Raw genomic sequence first — 16,240 nt, 5'->3', positions numbered from 1 at the left:
ATAGCTTCTGTATGTTTACTATTCAGCTATCCAGGGCCCCTCAACTCAATGTCTTCTGTCAGCATCTGCAAAATATTAAGCTAATACATTCACCCTAATGCTTGCAAGAGTTGATAGGTAATACACATCTTAATTCCTAAAAAAAAATACCATTCTAATATAGGTTAAGACAAGTTTTAATCCCTTCAGGCAGGAAATAATTATTGTGCTAGTACACATTCACAGCAACATCATTTATAATACCTATGTTACTTCATGCATATCTTTTACTATTCCTTTTCAATCATTCTCACCCAAGTCTCAACACATCATACATAGTTTATTCTTTTTATCTCTAAACAACAGAAATTAGCTATTGATGTATCATTGCATCTTTCACCCCTTCTGTACTTAAAAGTTGGATTTTAAAAAGTGCAACTTAAATTTGGCCATCGAAATTTATATACCAAAAATGTAGTCTGATGTGCCATAGTATGTTCATGAAAAGTTGCTGAACACATCTAGCAAGAACAGTTCTATATCTAATGTTACATCCAATATTGTGTAATTTCATTCTAGTTTCTACCATTAGCCTTTTCTTCAACCAATTCTTTTCATAGAGGACCTTGGCTTATTCAAACTGAATTCCAGCTGCTTTGTTTCAGCTGCAGACACAGGTTTGCAGACAATTAGAGAGAAAGAACAGATGCACAGTAGGAAGGTTGCAAGTCACTGCTATGCTTTCCAGGGATGTTAGAAAAAAAGTACACTATACTAAAATCTGTCTTTGTTGGAAGGATGCCTATGAATATTAGAATGTCTGTCTAGAAAAAAAAGTTAGTGCCAGAAATTCCAAGAGTGCTGTTTAATGATTGTTTAGCCTGCTAAGTGACAAAAATGAGAAATACTGAAATTATAATTAAAGGTATATAAATGCAGAACATAATCCCTAAATAGCTAACTGTTTAACATGTTATTTTCTACTATATTTTAAAGATTTTGAGAATTTTAAGAATTGATCTATGATTATGCACTTATATCTCCTCTCTTGTTTTGCATTATGCATTTTAGTTATGTGATTGAATTATGTTTCTCCATGGAATGGACAATGCTGGGGAGACTGGGTTATCTCCCCGTGTAGATGCATATATTATTATCCTAAGCCAAGAACAAAGTATAGAATGGTTTGGTAGAAGGAACTAACAAGAGCGTTAAACCAGTTGTATCTAGTGACTTTATAGCATTTAGTCAACATGTTTTGGGAATGCTTAAAAGGCTTACAGCATAGTTGAGAAGGGAGAAATGGCTGTAAATGTCTGGTAACGTGAAAAAGATGTAATTGCTAGAAGGTAAATATGAAGACACAGATGTCACTGATTTGAAGAATTTTCTACAAAACTGAACTCCACAGAAGTAGCACATATGCTGATATTTACAAGAAACAGAATCTAAGTTCTGCAAACTAGCACAACAAAACAGAGAGCTAACATAATTTGCTTGCCGTCAATCCTCAAAGATACTGTATATACTGCTGATACTCTGAATTGTGACTGTGAGCCACTTAGAGAATATCACTGTTTTTATCTAGTTGCTTGCACTATACATAGTAAGAGCATGCATGCCAAATAGAGGTTCACTAGTTGCATCTCATCCCTCTCTTGCCTGTAAATTTTCTCTAGTTTATTAATTCAAGAAGTTCTATTTTTCTAAACATTTTGAAGAAACCATTGGATTTCTTTTTACTTGCAATGGTCAAATATTACAATTTTATTTTAGTTTTCATTTTTAATGCAACTAAACCTCAAAATATAGTAAATATTTTTGGGATATACACAGAAAATGAAATTTCACTTTTGATCGAAATACATAGAAGAATGTGTTTTGATTTTATATAGCTGTCAACTGATGATTTATTATCTAAGAATGTTTGTTTTTTAAGAATGGAATGGGTAAAAAGAAAAGCTAATATTTTGAGAAACATGGAGGAGGAAAAGGCAATGCAGAAGAAAAACAGCACAGGCAAAAAAGATTGTTGTATAATCCTTGGATGCACCAGGCAATCAATTTTAATATTCATGAAGATTTTGAAAATACATAACCATAAGCATTATGTACAAAATATAAAAATTATATTCTTGTGCAATGTTAATTTGCTGCTTCCCTAGTGAAATGAAATAGAATACTGTAAGATGACACTACATAAGTACTTAGCATTCACAAAAGATGGAAAAGAGTTATTTTGGGAATATAATAAGAGGTAGCAAAAGGAATTATGTGATAAAAGCCATAAGTTGATATTCCATCAAAGAACTATTTCAAAAGCTGAAATACTTCTCAATTGTTACAAAAGGAACCCTGCTAGGGATAACTCAAATATGTGTATAATTCTTCCTATGTTTTTGTTGCTGAAATGTGCTACCAATATTCAAAGATTAATTAAAGTAAGTTATATTTTTTTAAACTAAGCTAAGATACAAATATATTTCATAACAGAAGTTGAACACACATTAAAGATAGCTTACTATGAACCCGGGGATGTGATGTTTATTTAAAATGTATACATAAAATGATGTGCTTTTCTTTCACATGACCACAATATTAAGTGTGACACAACATCAAAACACAATGTACCTGATATTAACTTTGGTTTCTATTAATAAGTTTAAAGGACTATAATTTTCTGAGTAGTTTCAAAATTCACCTATAAGATGGGAATATAACTTTTTATTTTATTTAAAAATCAGCACATTGAATCAAAATATACTGCTCCCAAAAATAAAGGGAACGCAAACCCCTTCAGTTCCATGGTAAAATGTTCCCTTTATTTTTTTGAGCAGTATACATACAGCATTTAACAAATGCTATTGTGGCAAACTATTGAAGTAACCTGGAAAGGTCTAAGACTTTTTCTTGAGGAAAGGAACAAGTACTGCTGATCTCAGTTATCATGCATGCTGCCAAGAGTCAGGCACTATTATTAAACTTCATGTCTCCACAGCTATTTATATTTCCGTTTTGAATATGCCTTAGGAAATATTAATTTGTATTAACAGTAACTTGTAAATCCAATCAAGAGAGAATTCTCAAAGTTAATGGAATCTCAGATGCATAAATATGGGATTTAACCCTACTTTTTTAAAAGGACTTTCCATTTCTCTATTCGTCCACATCAGGCTAAAATGAATTTTTTGTAGGATTTTCTAGTCAGAAACAAGTATTTCTGTGATAAGCTGATAAAACAGCAACATATTTCTTGCTTCTTTAGTTATCTACTGCCTTGAAATAACAAGTGTCATTGTCCCTACTGCTATCTGAAACTGCAACATAAAATTGGAATAATCTATCCAACACTTCTAGATTTCTACACATTCTTGTAATAATAGCTTCCCTTCCACCTCTGCAGTCCTGAAGAAGGGGGTAGCTTAGCACCTCAATAATCAGGTACAACAATAGAAAATGAGAAAACACAAAAGGATCAGTGATAATTAAAATTAAACCTTCTATCATTCAAGCTCTATTATGTGATTCAGTTTGCACCTTTAGACATGTTCAACTAAAAGCTACCTTATGTATACGTAAGTTGGACAATTCAACATTATTCACTACATAACATTTTGATGACAATTGACCTGTTTCTTTGTATATTATCCTTAATTTGATCTTTGATAATAGATGTATAAACAAATGTACAGGCAATTCTTAATGGACTCAAAACTTAATAGTTGAAAAGAGACCTGGTGCAATTGATAAGAACCTGGGCAAAGAAATGGGAGACAATGAGTTCTAGTCCTCCATGGGAAAACCAGATAAATGACTATGCCACTGGTCTATCTCAGTCCAACCCACTTCACTGCTATTGTAGGAAGCAGGAATATTACATCTGAGTTGATGAAAAATAAAGGCAGGATAAAAATCAATTCAAATCAATCAATGGTGCTAGTAACTTGTTTCTTGGTAAAAAGTAATATGTCCCCAACACCTGGCCCGTGGACAGTACTAAACTGTGGCCTGTTGAGAACCGGGCAATGGAAGTGGTGGGTGAGCGTAAAGGTTGGAGACAACTGTATGATGTTATCAATTATACTGGCAGATAAAGAAAACAGCAACATAATATTCTATGAAAATCATTCTTAATTTCTGAGTCAAATGCCTTTTAGGATGGATTTCTGATAAAACACCAGTATAAAGAAGATTTTTAAAATACAGGTTTCACACTTCTCGCTGATTATGAAATACTCAAGGTCATAGCATGTGTTCTATGGTGAAGTACTGAACAATGAATCTTAAGGCAGAATAAGCTGAGGAAGCATCTTAAAGATAAACCCAGCATTTTTGTTGACAAATATGCTTCTTTGAAAAGCGAAAGAATGACTTAAACAACTGTTAAACAACAATTTGCCATTATAGCCTATAATGTTGTTTGTTCCATAAAACTCTTGTTTTTGATCGTCTGTCTGTCTATCTATCTAATTTTTAAAATGCCTATCTACCTCACACACATTGGAAAGGCCCAGATGACTTCTACAGGATGACTATGCCAACTAAAGTGAACAGATGCCTTTGCAAATGACATTGTTTCCACATGTATATGTTGAATGATATCAAAAAGTGATAGTGTCTGTAAAAGAAGTAGACAGTTCAGTCTTCCTCAATGGATGAAACAATAGATGTTATTAATAATGCACTGCTCATAGCTAGGTACATCTTCCAAGGCTAACTAATATGGAGGAAGAGTTTCCGTTTTGCTGACTATTGTTGTGAAAAAAATGCTCACAAATAAGTAAAGCATTTGAAGATAGATGCAATGGATGTTTTTTATTATTATTATTACTACAGCCATCACTGTGTTACGCTCCCATGGCCATGTCAAAAGTCAGGCTATGGGTTATATATCCTCAGAAATGTTACACAGGAATAATAGAGAGGTACATTATTCGATGGCCCATACAGCAGGAATGTAGCGACAGCACCTTGGGATGGTCTTGCAATGAGTTGCCCAAGTGCTTTTGAATTCCATTCTACTAAGGTGACTCCATGCCCTCTCCACTGATGCTAGCACCATATACCACAACAATGACTTCTTTACTGTGCCTATATACTGATTTTCTTCATTCCAGAGGAAAGACAACAGTTTGGTTTCTTTTACCTGTCTCTTTTCCTACCAGAGTCATCAGGTGGTTTAACTTGCTTCTTTTGGTGTTTCTGTGCTCTCTCTCTCTCTATATATATATATATATTAATACTCCATGCCACTTAGTAGAACTACAAAAGGGAAATATATACCGGTAGCCTTTTTTAAAAAAATAAATCTCTTAAGCCTTATAATTCTTGATGTCTAAATGAATATTGAAACCTGTCTTCTAGATACATTTGCAGAATTCAGTAAGTTAAAAGCTTCAGTTCAAAATCATGAATAACCAAAAATTGTCCTAATAAAGAAGTTGTCAGCTTCTTTATTAAAGGAGAAAATGTAAAGGAAAGCTGAAATTATGAAAGCAAGATAATTCTTTCTCAAAATAAACTTGCTTCTGGAAGAAAACAATATGGCATTATCTGACATAAAATATTGTCAATCATTTAGACAAACTAAATCTTAACTTTGACTGCTATATCCTGGAGAATATGATTCAGTTCAGCTGGCCAAGCAACCTATGTGAAATTGATGTTGAAAATTTGGTTGATAACATTTCAAGCAAATAAGCAATAAACTGAGAACAGTTTATTGAGATCCAAAATGATAAAACACTGTGTTCCAATCAAAAAAGGGAGAAAGAATCATTGAGTTTATTCTAGATCAAAAGGAAAATCAACTCTGAAAAAATGTACTTGTGTTCTTTACAACGTATCTGTATGAAATAGCTTTTTACATGTGCAATTCTAAAATCAAGTTTCAAAACTGACCATAGGCAGAGTGTGACTTTAAATACACCCTTTCAAATAAACAGCCATGGTTTGAAACGCTTTGAAAGCTTATACAATGTAAAGAATTGTTTTAATATAATAATTATAAAGTCAACAATATCATTAATATAATATTGCATTACTATACAATAATAAACAATATTGCATTAAATGGCTGCTTTAATTTTGTGCTGTTCTTCCAATATTTATTTTTTATAAAATGACTGTTTATTCCAATATAATTACTAAATGTATCTCATTATACTGTACCATTCATTGCCTAACTTCCTAATTATTTGTTGCATTTTAGTAACAAAAAATACCTGAATTTTATAAGAAATGGTAAAGTAGTCAATAGGAAAGCCATTATTAAATCAAAATGATACTGTGAATCATAAAATAGCCCTGCCTCCGATGTATTCAGGGTCCCAGTCAAAAAAGGTTAAGGAACCCTCAAAAATCAATCAGAAATACCCATTTCAAACAAATTTGGCTATCTTAGACTATAATATAGTTTGTCATTATAATTTTGCTGTTAGTTCAGATGAAGTAGCACTATAGTGATAAGGTACGTGCCATATGGGGATTAGTTTTAGGTTTATTATAATGGATTAATACAAGTCTATGATGATTTTCATTTGATATTCACTACTATTATAATTATTTGTTTAGGTAATTTGGTAAGTAAGACAAAAGCAGTAACACAGTATTTTATAACAACTTACATAATTAATTATTTGCATTGCATCATATGGCCTACTTTTCATGCAATTAATCTAGCCTGTATACAATGTTTCAAATTAAAGACTATAATTTAGAGGTCTTAGTTTACAGAAAGCAGAGTATACAGTGCATTAGCAAGCTTTAAAGTAAGAATGTCCCTTAAAACATATATTCAAACATAAAATACAAAAACCAACCCTCCCTAGGACACATTCAGAAGTATTAAATTAACTGTACCTCATTTCAAAACACGTAACTAATTTCTTACAGGGCAGCATATACAAATATTGGTGCCTTATGTACCAAACAGTAAATGAAAAATGTAGCTGCCTCTAAGAGGATTAAGGGCATTAAAGATGAATTAATTCACACAGAGACAAAGAATACAATGAGATCTCAAATCAACGACTTGCAAGATTCAGAGCAGCACCCACATGAACATAAATAACGTAAATATAACAGAAACATCCACTGATTAAAAAATACTGACCAGAGAAAGTATAAATTTAAATCTCTTACATATTAACTGTTCATAAAAGAACATTTTTCATAGGGAGTTTGAAAAGATGAATAAGAGAATGTGTAGGAACATTCATAGTCACAGATTTGGAGCTCCTTTGGTGCCGTTAAAAAAGATAAATCTGTTGATAAAATGAGATGAACACTATATACAATTTATATAGTTTAATTGCACAGTCGTAATTAAGATTTATTTTCCTGTTATTAGGAACACACATTTATTATTTATTATGAACACATAGAGCTATTTTGACCTAATGGTTAAAGCACTAGGCTAGAAAGCAGGAGACCATGAGTTCAAGTCTTGCCTTAACTATGACAGCCAGCTGGGCGACTTTGGGTCAATAATCTCTCTTAATCCAACCCACCTCATACAGTTGCTGTTGTGGGGAAAATAGGAGGAGAAAGGTATGTTAGGTATATTTGCTGCCATCAGTTATTTGTAAAAATAATATAGGCGGGAGATGGATGGACAGATGGACAGATTAATTTTTCTTTCATTCTTGATTATTTTCAACATTAATATAATTTCAGTTAGAACATTAGTTCTAAAAATCTATTCTTCATTTTCAAAAAAGTATGAGTTCTTTTCTTTCAGAATTTGGTTTATTAGCAATATATAATCAAAAAGCTAATTAGTATTTCTCTGTAGCAGAAATCACACAAAATTCCTTGTAACCGAAACCTCTTCAGAGAAATCAATTGCTCAAAGCAGTCTACTGTATAAATGGTTGCGCTTATATGTTACCTAAAACATTTTTTAGATTAACTAATGTTATTAATAGTGAAGGTTATTACTTTAAGGCAGCCAGTTTACAAATCTGGGTTAGTCATCTAAATTTGTTTCAAATATAGCAGCCAATATGCCTCCTTCATGAAGCTTTATTTTGATCCCCAAGTCCATTCTCCACCTGCCATCTAATTTCAACAGTAAAATATTGGGGAAATTTGTCAAATATATATTCCTTATTTACATTTTCTGTCTCTTGTTTGATGCTCCATGAGACTCCCAAAAGTTATTTTAAAGAAATGGGCAACACCTAGATATTATGGATTACTTCACTATCTGAAGATTTCTTGAACTAATTAAATCAGCACAATATCAAAAAGTGTTTGATTTCTAGTCTTATTAACTTAGAATCCCACGTGTTGTGTTTTATTATAGAAAACTCACTAATCTAAACAGTATAACTGGATAGTTTACACTTAAACAAAATGTCAGATGAGGGAAAAATACTTAATTAGAAATTGATTTAAATATTTGAATTCTTCAAGGGATTTTCCCCCTAATCTCTGGTACCTTTAACAACTTAACAACAGTTACAATTTTAAACAAAGTTCAAGCAATCACAGATGATGGAAAACTGAAGAGCTTTATTTTACCTAGATGAATATTTATAAAATATAGTGTAGAATTTATTTCACATGGTGGACCTCAGTAAACTTCTTACAACTGATAAACCTCTTTTTTTAATGTGGGGAGGGGGGAAATTTATAGTTGAATCCCATACATTTATTTGGCAGGATGTTCCATCATATACAATGGGACCTACTTTAGAAATCAGAGAACTTAGATTTGCATTCGTAATTCCTAGAAATTAAGGAACTGAAACAAAATATTCTAATGAGGAATTTGTGCCAAATGTTCAGTGTAGAAAATTATCAAACATATATTTAAAATATTACAGATAGCTCTTCAAAAAAAGAAAGATTTGAAAGAATGTCTATGGAGATTCTCAGTCATCCAGGTCATGGTTGTCTCAAAGTTGCTTTTTCAAAAGGCAGCTTGGATGTCTTTATTTTTCCTTGAAGATATTTTGCTTCTCATTCAAGAAGCTTCATCAGTTCTGACTGAATTGTGGGAGGGGGAGATGGATGAAGCTTGGATGAGAAGGAAAAAACAAAAAGCCTTTTGAAAAAAGCATCTTTGAGACAAAGATTTGAAAAGTTATTTTCCAAATTCACTACTAGATTTCTAGAAAAGAACTGTAATTACACATTTCAATTTCTTTCTCTGGTCCCATTCCAAAATTACTCAAGAATAGGCAAAAAGTTTGCAAACAGTTATAGAAAAAATGCCTTTTCCACCATGTTGTCAATTCTACTGCTTGCCTGCTCTCATCAGCATCAGTACAATCTTTTCTGAATATATAAAAGCCCACATTCACTATTCACATTTCCCATCTTATATGCTTTAAGAGGACATGACAGAAAAATATCATTTTCAATTTCAATTTATTATTGTCAAAGATCAGCCAACATTATAGTTTCACACAATACCTGAAAGAAATGGGCTGATTATCCTATGCAATCTGTATGACCAGAAACAATTACTATTTGTCCCAGCAAACAAATATATTATGGAAAATAACCTAATCTTAGACCATTTTCCATTGTGATAATAAAAAAGGAAAGTCTCTCTCAAATCAAGGTCAAATCTAAGTAACTTTTTTGTCTAAGTATTAATTGCCAGATCTTAGTGACTAATGCTAATATGAGAAGTTGATTATATAATTAACCAATTAAATGACATATATCTTATATAGTTAGCATTAATATAAAGCTACATGAAAAATATTCTCCTAATATAGTTGTTACCATTTCAAGTTTGATCTTAAAAAGAAAGAGGAAAACTCACAATGCTTGTACTTCTGGAAGAAGGAGATTTTAGTTGTACAAACATGGCTCTACTAGGTAGACCAGACTAAGAAATAAACTCCACAGGAAGGTTGAAGCTCCTTTAACTGAGACTGGTTATAACAACAGAATCTTGAACGATTGTGTTGTATTTGATCCTCCTTATACTTCAGTAAATTAGGGAAATAGCTGCCCGATCTGCTTCTGAATGTTATTCAGACATTCTGGTTTTAGAAAATGCCTTGGCAATAGAGCTTGCAGAAATGCTTTACTAAACTACATATTAAGATAAACTAGGATTACATATATTAAACTACAATGTGGCTTGTTTAGTTTTGTTTAGTGCAGTGTATGAACCCAACTTTATTCATTATGCTTTATGCTTCAACACTGTGAACATAACTACCTCTCTTAGTTTTTTTCAATAGAGTATATTTTAAGCAAAGTGTAACATAATAAAATGTTTTAATCCAGCTATGATTCACCACTGTGCTCAAACTGAGATAATGACTAAAAAGCATAATTTCCTACATAATCTCAGAACGTAACACCTGCCTCAGAAACAATTCTAATGTAATTAAAGACAATGGCAAAGAAAAAACTGATTGTTATTATGAAAAAGTTGGATTGCAGGGAAGTAGCTCTATTTTACCACCACATTTATGGAACTATATCAGTGGTGGCGAACCTATGGCATGGGTGCCAAGGCAGCACTCAGAGCCCTCTCTGTGGGCATGCACGCTGTCGCCCTAGACCTTCAGCTGGGTTTTATAAAATCTTTTCGCTTTAGGCCTCCGCCACCGTGTGCAAAAAAAAAAAAAAGTTCAATCAGTCAATTTCAACTTCTCGCGGGAAAAAAAAGATCTTGCAAAGTTGGAATTGACTGATTGAACTTTTTAGTCCCACCCAGTCTGCCGTTACCACTGCAGCCATGCCCACCCAATGGGCCACACCCACCTGGCACTCGACGATGCATAAGTGGGTTTTGGGTTGCAGTTTGGGCACTCAGTCTCTAAAAGGTTCACCATCACTGAACTATATCTTCAGTTGACATGATAAAAAAACAGCAAGAAATATCAACATAATAAAATTATGTCTTAGAGAAGCATTTGTATGACCCAATACTCATGAAGATATCTCAAGAGCTTCAACTGGACATTTTTTATTAATAATCTAAAATAGAAGATCAGACAATCCTGGCAATGACAGTGTTTCAAACACTGTTGAAGCATCTGGCCTTATTGTATTTATTTTCAAAGCATTCAAGTTATTCTATTGCAGTGGTAAAAAATAAGCAATGAAAAAATAATTACATTTAGAGAAACTTTTCTATTAGCAAATATTGATAAAAGAATTTCAGAACACAGCACTTTTTTAAGTAATTTGTAAAATCCAATTCTATATTGAGCAAAGTGACTGGCCCTTATCAAATAGTGAAAGTATCACAAACAATTATGGAAAAGCATCCTTCTTGTGGAAACAGGTACACCAAGAAAAAAATCTCCCATTTAACCATCTTCTGGAAACTGTTAATGTTAATTAGCTAGGCTATGAGTTTGTTTTGTTTATAATCTGGAACAAATTTTAGTATTAGTATTACATAACATATCTGTGCATGAATTGGTTTGAAGGTGGAGAAGATGGAAAAGGAAGATTTTATCTTTGAACTTCTCCAGTGCTCATTAAAAGGTCAGGTACAGTATTTAGATTACCAGAACTATGTTCTAGCTGAGGGGTAAGAAATGTGGTATTCTGACTATAATTCTCATAACAGAGAACATGAGACATAATAGAAATTGTTCCAGAAATAAATCAGCAAGACTAGATTGTTACCCGTTTCTTAGTCTAGTTTCCTTGCTTGTTTATTTTACTCTAGAATTTTATTTATATTTCATATTTCTTTACCAACCATCTCCCTCAGAGAAGGGCTCTGGGCAATGTACAATGTAATAGCTATCTTCTTGAAAATATTGTCAGGAGGAGAAAGACAGCGATGATCAGCTGTGGGCAGTGGTGTTCCGGGCGGTCAAAAGGGCAGAGATGGGTTGGGAGATAGGCAGGTGGTGGGAGTTTGAAGCAAGCACAGCCAAGGCAGGAGAAGCACTATGAAGCTTCTTTATAAACTGCTGCATTTTGACTTCTACTGTGGTGAGAACTACCTTAGGTTGCCTAATTAATTTCTGGAGTTCTCAGAGACTTCTCTCAGCCTCCTGCGTTCTGCTGTCAGGCTGAACTTGCTGAGACAATCTGGCCTGGGCAAATTGGTGGGTGTTTGAAATCTTCCCTGCTTGTAGATGATTTTCTGGAAGGTGATGTCCAATTGTCTGGAGATCTTTTAAAATCCTTTTCCAGATTTACATGCATCTAATATTTTGCCTTCTTTCTGTAGATCACAGAGAATTATTTCAATCTAGACATGTGATACTACACACTTCGGCAAGAAAAAGCAAATCAAACTAAATTCCTAAGGTTTAAGTAAGACAAATTCCTCCCAGATCTTCTCTAATAACGTTCTAATCAACTTGTACCAAATCTGGTGCACCTGATTTTAATTTTAGGTATTTGAGACAGTGATAAGTGGAGGGGTACTGAGTTCTCACAGAGGAATAACCTTGAGGAACAGGGGAAATCGCAACCATGACAACACATAAAGAACTCCCTAGTTCTCACAATATTGTATAAAGGGATGAAGGTGGGGAAGCACATTCAGACTGGCAAGATTTGGTTACTTTAATCTTATAATAAAAGTAGTATTAGCATGTGTGATTTCTATGATTCTACATATGTTCAGGTAATCCAGAATGAATTTATTGGTATTAAATCTTATCCAGCCCATAACACACAATTACTGGCATTCAAAGTATAAGATAAGGTTACTTATCTATACCACTACTTTACTAATCATTATAGTAATTTCAATTTTACTGTTTTACATGGAAAAATTTAACAAGCAACAACTAAATCCAAATTTGAATTATATTTATTCTGCAATTACATGCTTTCAATAGAGCTGTGTATTACATAGTGAACTGCAACTATTAAGCAATATAGAAATAATTATTTAGTTTATTGCATTTACAAATGTTACACGGTCACTCTTTTAAATCAGTCATTCTGAGTTACTAACCCATTTACAAAAACAAAAAAAATGAAATAAAAATAAACAAAATAACAAAACAAAGAAAAACAAAGAAAAAACTGAGCAACAACAATGACTTGTATATGGGGCTAACATCCCAGTCTTAATATCTGAGAAAAAAGCCAGATCTTAAACAGCCTCCTGGAAAGCCAAGAGTATTAGGACCCTCTGCATCTTGAGGGGGGGGAGGCTGTTCCACAAGTCTGGAACTGTCCATTCTTGCAGAATGATATTGTTTAATAGAGGGGAGCATACCTATACTGTGGGATGTGGTTGAATGGAAAGAGCCCTCAAAGACAGGAAATTCTGTAGGTAATGGTCAAGTGCCATGAAGGGCTTTAAAGGTGACCAACGCCACTTTTAAGGCAGATTGGAAGCCAATGTGGCTTAGGCATTGCACAGGGGAACTCTGGAGCATCCAAAATTGGAAGTGCCGCTGTATTTTGGTCCAGTTAAACTTTCAAAGTGTTGTTCAATGCAAGCCCCATGTAGGGCACATTGCAGTAATCCAGTCAGAAAGTGATTAAGGAATGAGTGATAGAAGCAGAGCTTTCTATTTCCTGAAATGAGTGCAACTGGTGCATAAGATGAATCTGTGCAAAGGCTCCCCTGACCATAGTCACTGCCTGCCATGACTAAGTAAGTAAGAGCCATGAGTCTAAAAGGACTCCCAGATAACACATCAACTAAGTCCAGAAGCATGCAACTCTATCAAAAGTTCCAACTCCATCACCTGGGGTGATTTTTCATCTTTACATGAATAAAAATAACACAGATTATATTGTCATCTTTACTTCTATAAAATAGATATGAGCCTTATAACAGGTTGGTTGAGTTCTCTATATGGGTGGCTATATTATGTGACTCACATAATATTTTAGCACAATACAAGAACAGCTGACATACCTGAAGGGCTAGGTACATGCCTGGATAATAACAAAGATAAATCTACATTCTATAGAACATACTTAATCCATATATATCAGTGTTTCTCAACCTTGACAATTTTAAGGCATGTGGACATTGCTGGCTGTGGAATTCTGGGAGTTGAAGTCCACATGCCTTAAAATTGTCAAGGTTGAGAAACACTGACAGACAGACAGACAGACAGACAGACAGACAGACAGATAGATAGATATGCATTTTTAAATGACCAAGTAAGCATTACCAAAGCCATAGAAAACTTTAAAATAATTATGCATTTAATTTGAGTCCAATAAAATATATAGAGTGAAAGATTTCTAACCAAATCTATAAACATTTATCAAGACACACATTCCATACCCAACTTTTAAAGTAAAAAGAGCTAAAAGACAACAATTTTTACAACAAATTTCCTTTGTCCCATCAAATACCACTCACAAGGGTCACCACCTTAAAAAAATACATTTTCATGTGTACAGAACAAATGTCAATAAAGGTCAACAGCACTAACAAAATGTCACTTAGTCTAAAACAGCTGCATTATTAGTACTATTAATATTCATTAATATCACAGAAATTTATCCTGGTATTTATTTTTAACCGGCATTATAGCAGAGTCAACATAATCAATGAATAAAACTGATTCCAGTGTTATTATGTAGTGCAGATAGTTATTACGGTATGTGCTGCAGAAAATTTGGGCAATTTTCTTAGACACGAATACACAGATGTATACAAACACACATAGCACTAGTTATTTGAAAATAAGGCAGCATTTCATTCTATATTAAATGCAAATACACAAATATTATAAAATACTGTATTTACAAGTATTGTTCTCCCATTATAAGCTTTCTCTCAATTAGTTAAGCTATTTTATTCAAGCCAATTAATAAAAAATGTAACTAGGATTAAATAGTCAATTTGCTATGACAACAAGCTGGTACTATTGGAGCCCCTTTCGTCTTCATTCATATACCATAATGAGTAGAAGCTTCCAATAAGAAAAAAAACAGGATAACTAAAAATCATATTTACTTCAAAACGGCCAAAAATATAACAATGGCACAAAGATTTGTAGTGTTTATATTGCATTGCCCCTCTTGGCAAATAAGAGAAAGTTGTTGCAAATGTTAATTACAAAATTTACATTCCATAAATATGTACTCAGAAGAATGTCTTATTGATTTAGTGTTGTTTACCTGAAAGTAAACTTTAAGCCATGCAAATAAAATGATTAGCAGAATTGCACCTTAAGTATATTTAAGTCTAGTAGGATATAGTTCTGTGAGAAACTCTTTAGAATCTACTGATTATTCACTGATGAACTGAACTAAATCATTACATTTTGGATTTATTACTACAAATAAACTTCAGTCACAGAAAAGTTCACAGAAAGCCAAAGTCCTAGAAAATGCACTTTCTCTCCTAGTTAAGAATTTAGCTTCCTAATGATACCTCTGTAGCAGATAGTAATTTTATAAAACAGAAGTGTGTGAACATTATAAAACTGACTTACGTTACAAAATGTGTTTCATTCTTTTGTTTAAAAAAACAAAATATTAAAAGAAGAATGAGTAACAATTACTGAAAACTTTTGGAGAGCTAAATATAGGTAAAAGCCCTTTCCAGGAATATGAAGAACCCCCCAGACTTGCAAAAATTGAGTACTGTAGACATATCTCTTCTGTATTTTTCAGGAAAAACAAAATAAAGATCATCTGATATAAACATATTGTATTAAGTTATAAAACATATTAAGAGCTACTGAGAAAACTAGCAGAAACTGATTTTATTAAAACAATGATATCCAATTTCCTTTATTATGCAATGTCTGAACATCTTTTTCCCCATTTAATTATGAAGTGTGAAAGAAGATATGCCACCATGTATTACATGACAGGATTTATGTTCTGAATCTTTACCTATGGGAAGTTGAGCCAACATTTCAGGCTAAAGTTGGCGGTTATGTAAATACTCAATAACTTCTCACTTCAAGGCCACCGAGTACAGCACAATCTGTTAATTTGTGAGAAATATAGGAAGAAAAGGCTGCAACGGGTATAAGAAACACATCTCACACTAGCAACATCCAATAAATTGTTTTGTTTTACTTCTTTCTTGAATACAATATTTCTTAACTAGCAACATCTAGCAACACTATGACTGTGACTGTTCTGTTAAGCCCGGGAGGGAGGGAGGGAGGCAGAGAGAGAGAGAGAGAGAGAGAGAGAGAGAGAGAGAGAGAGAGAGAGAGAGAGAGAGAGTCTTTACCGTACCTAGCTATTTCCATTTTTATACTGAATAATAAATCTAACAATTCTTTGCAATATCTGAAAATTAATTATGGCTTTTAGTAATTTCATAAATTGACTTTATTTAAAATGGAGATGAAGGAATAATCAATATGTCTATCTT

The sequence above is a fragment of the Protobothrops mucrosquamatus genome, unplaced genomic scaffold, assembly GCF_001527695.2.
Source record: "Protobothrops mucrosquamatus isolate PMUCROS unplaced genomic scaffold, P.Mucros_1.0 scaffold2255, whole genome shotgun sequence".
NCBI classification, from domain to species: Eukaryota; Metazoa; Chordata; class Lepidosauria; order Squamata; family Viperidae; genus Protobothrops; species Protobothrops mucrosquamatus.
This window is presented reverse-complemented; position numbering follows the sequence as displayed.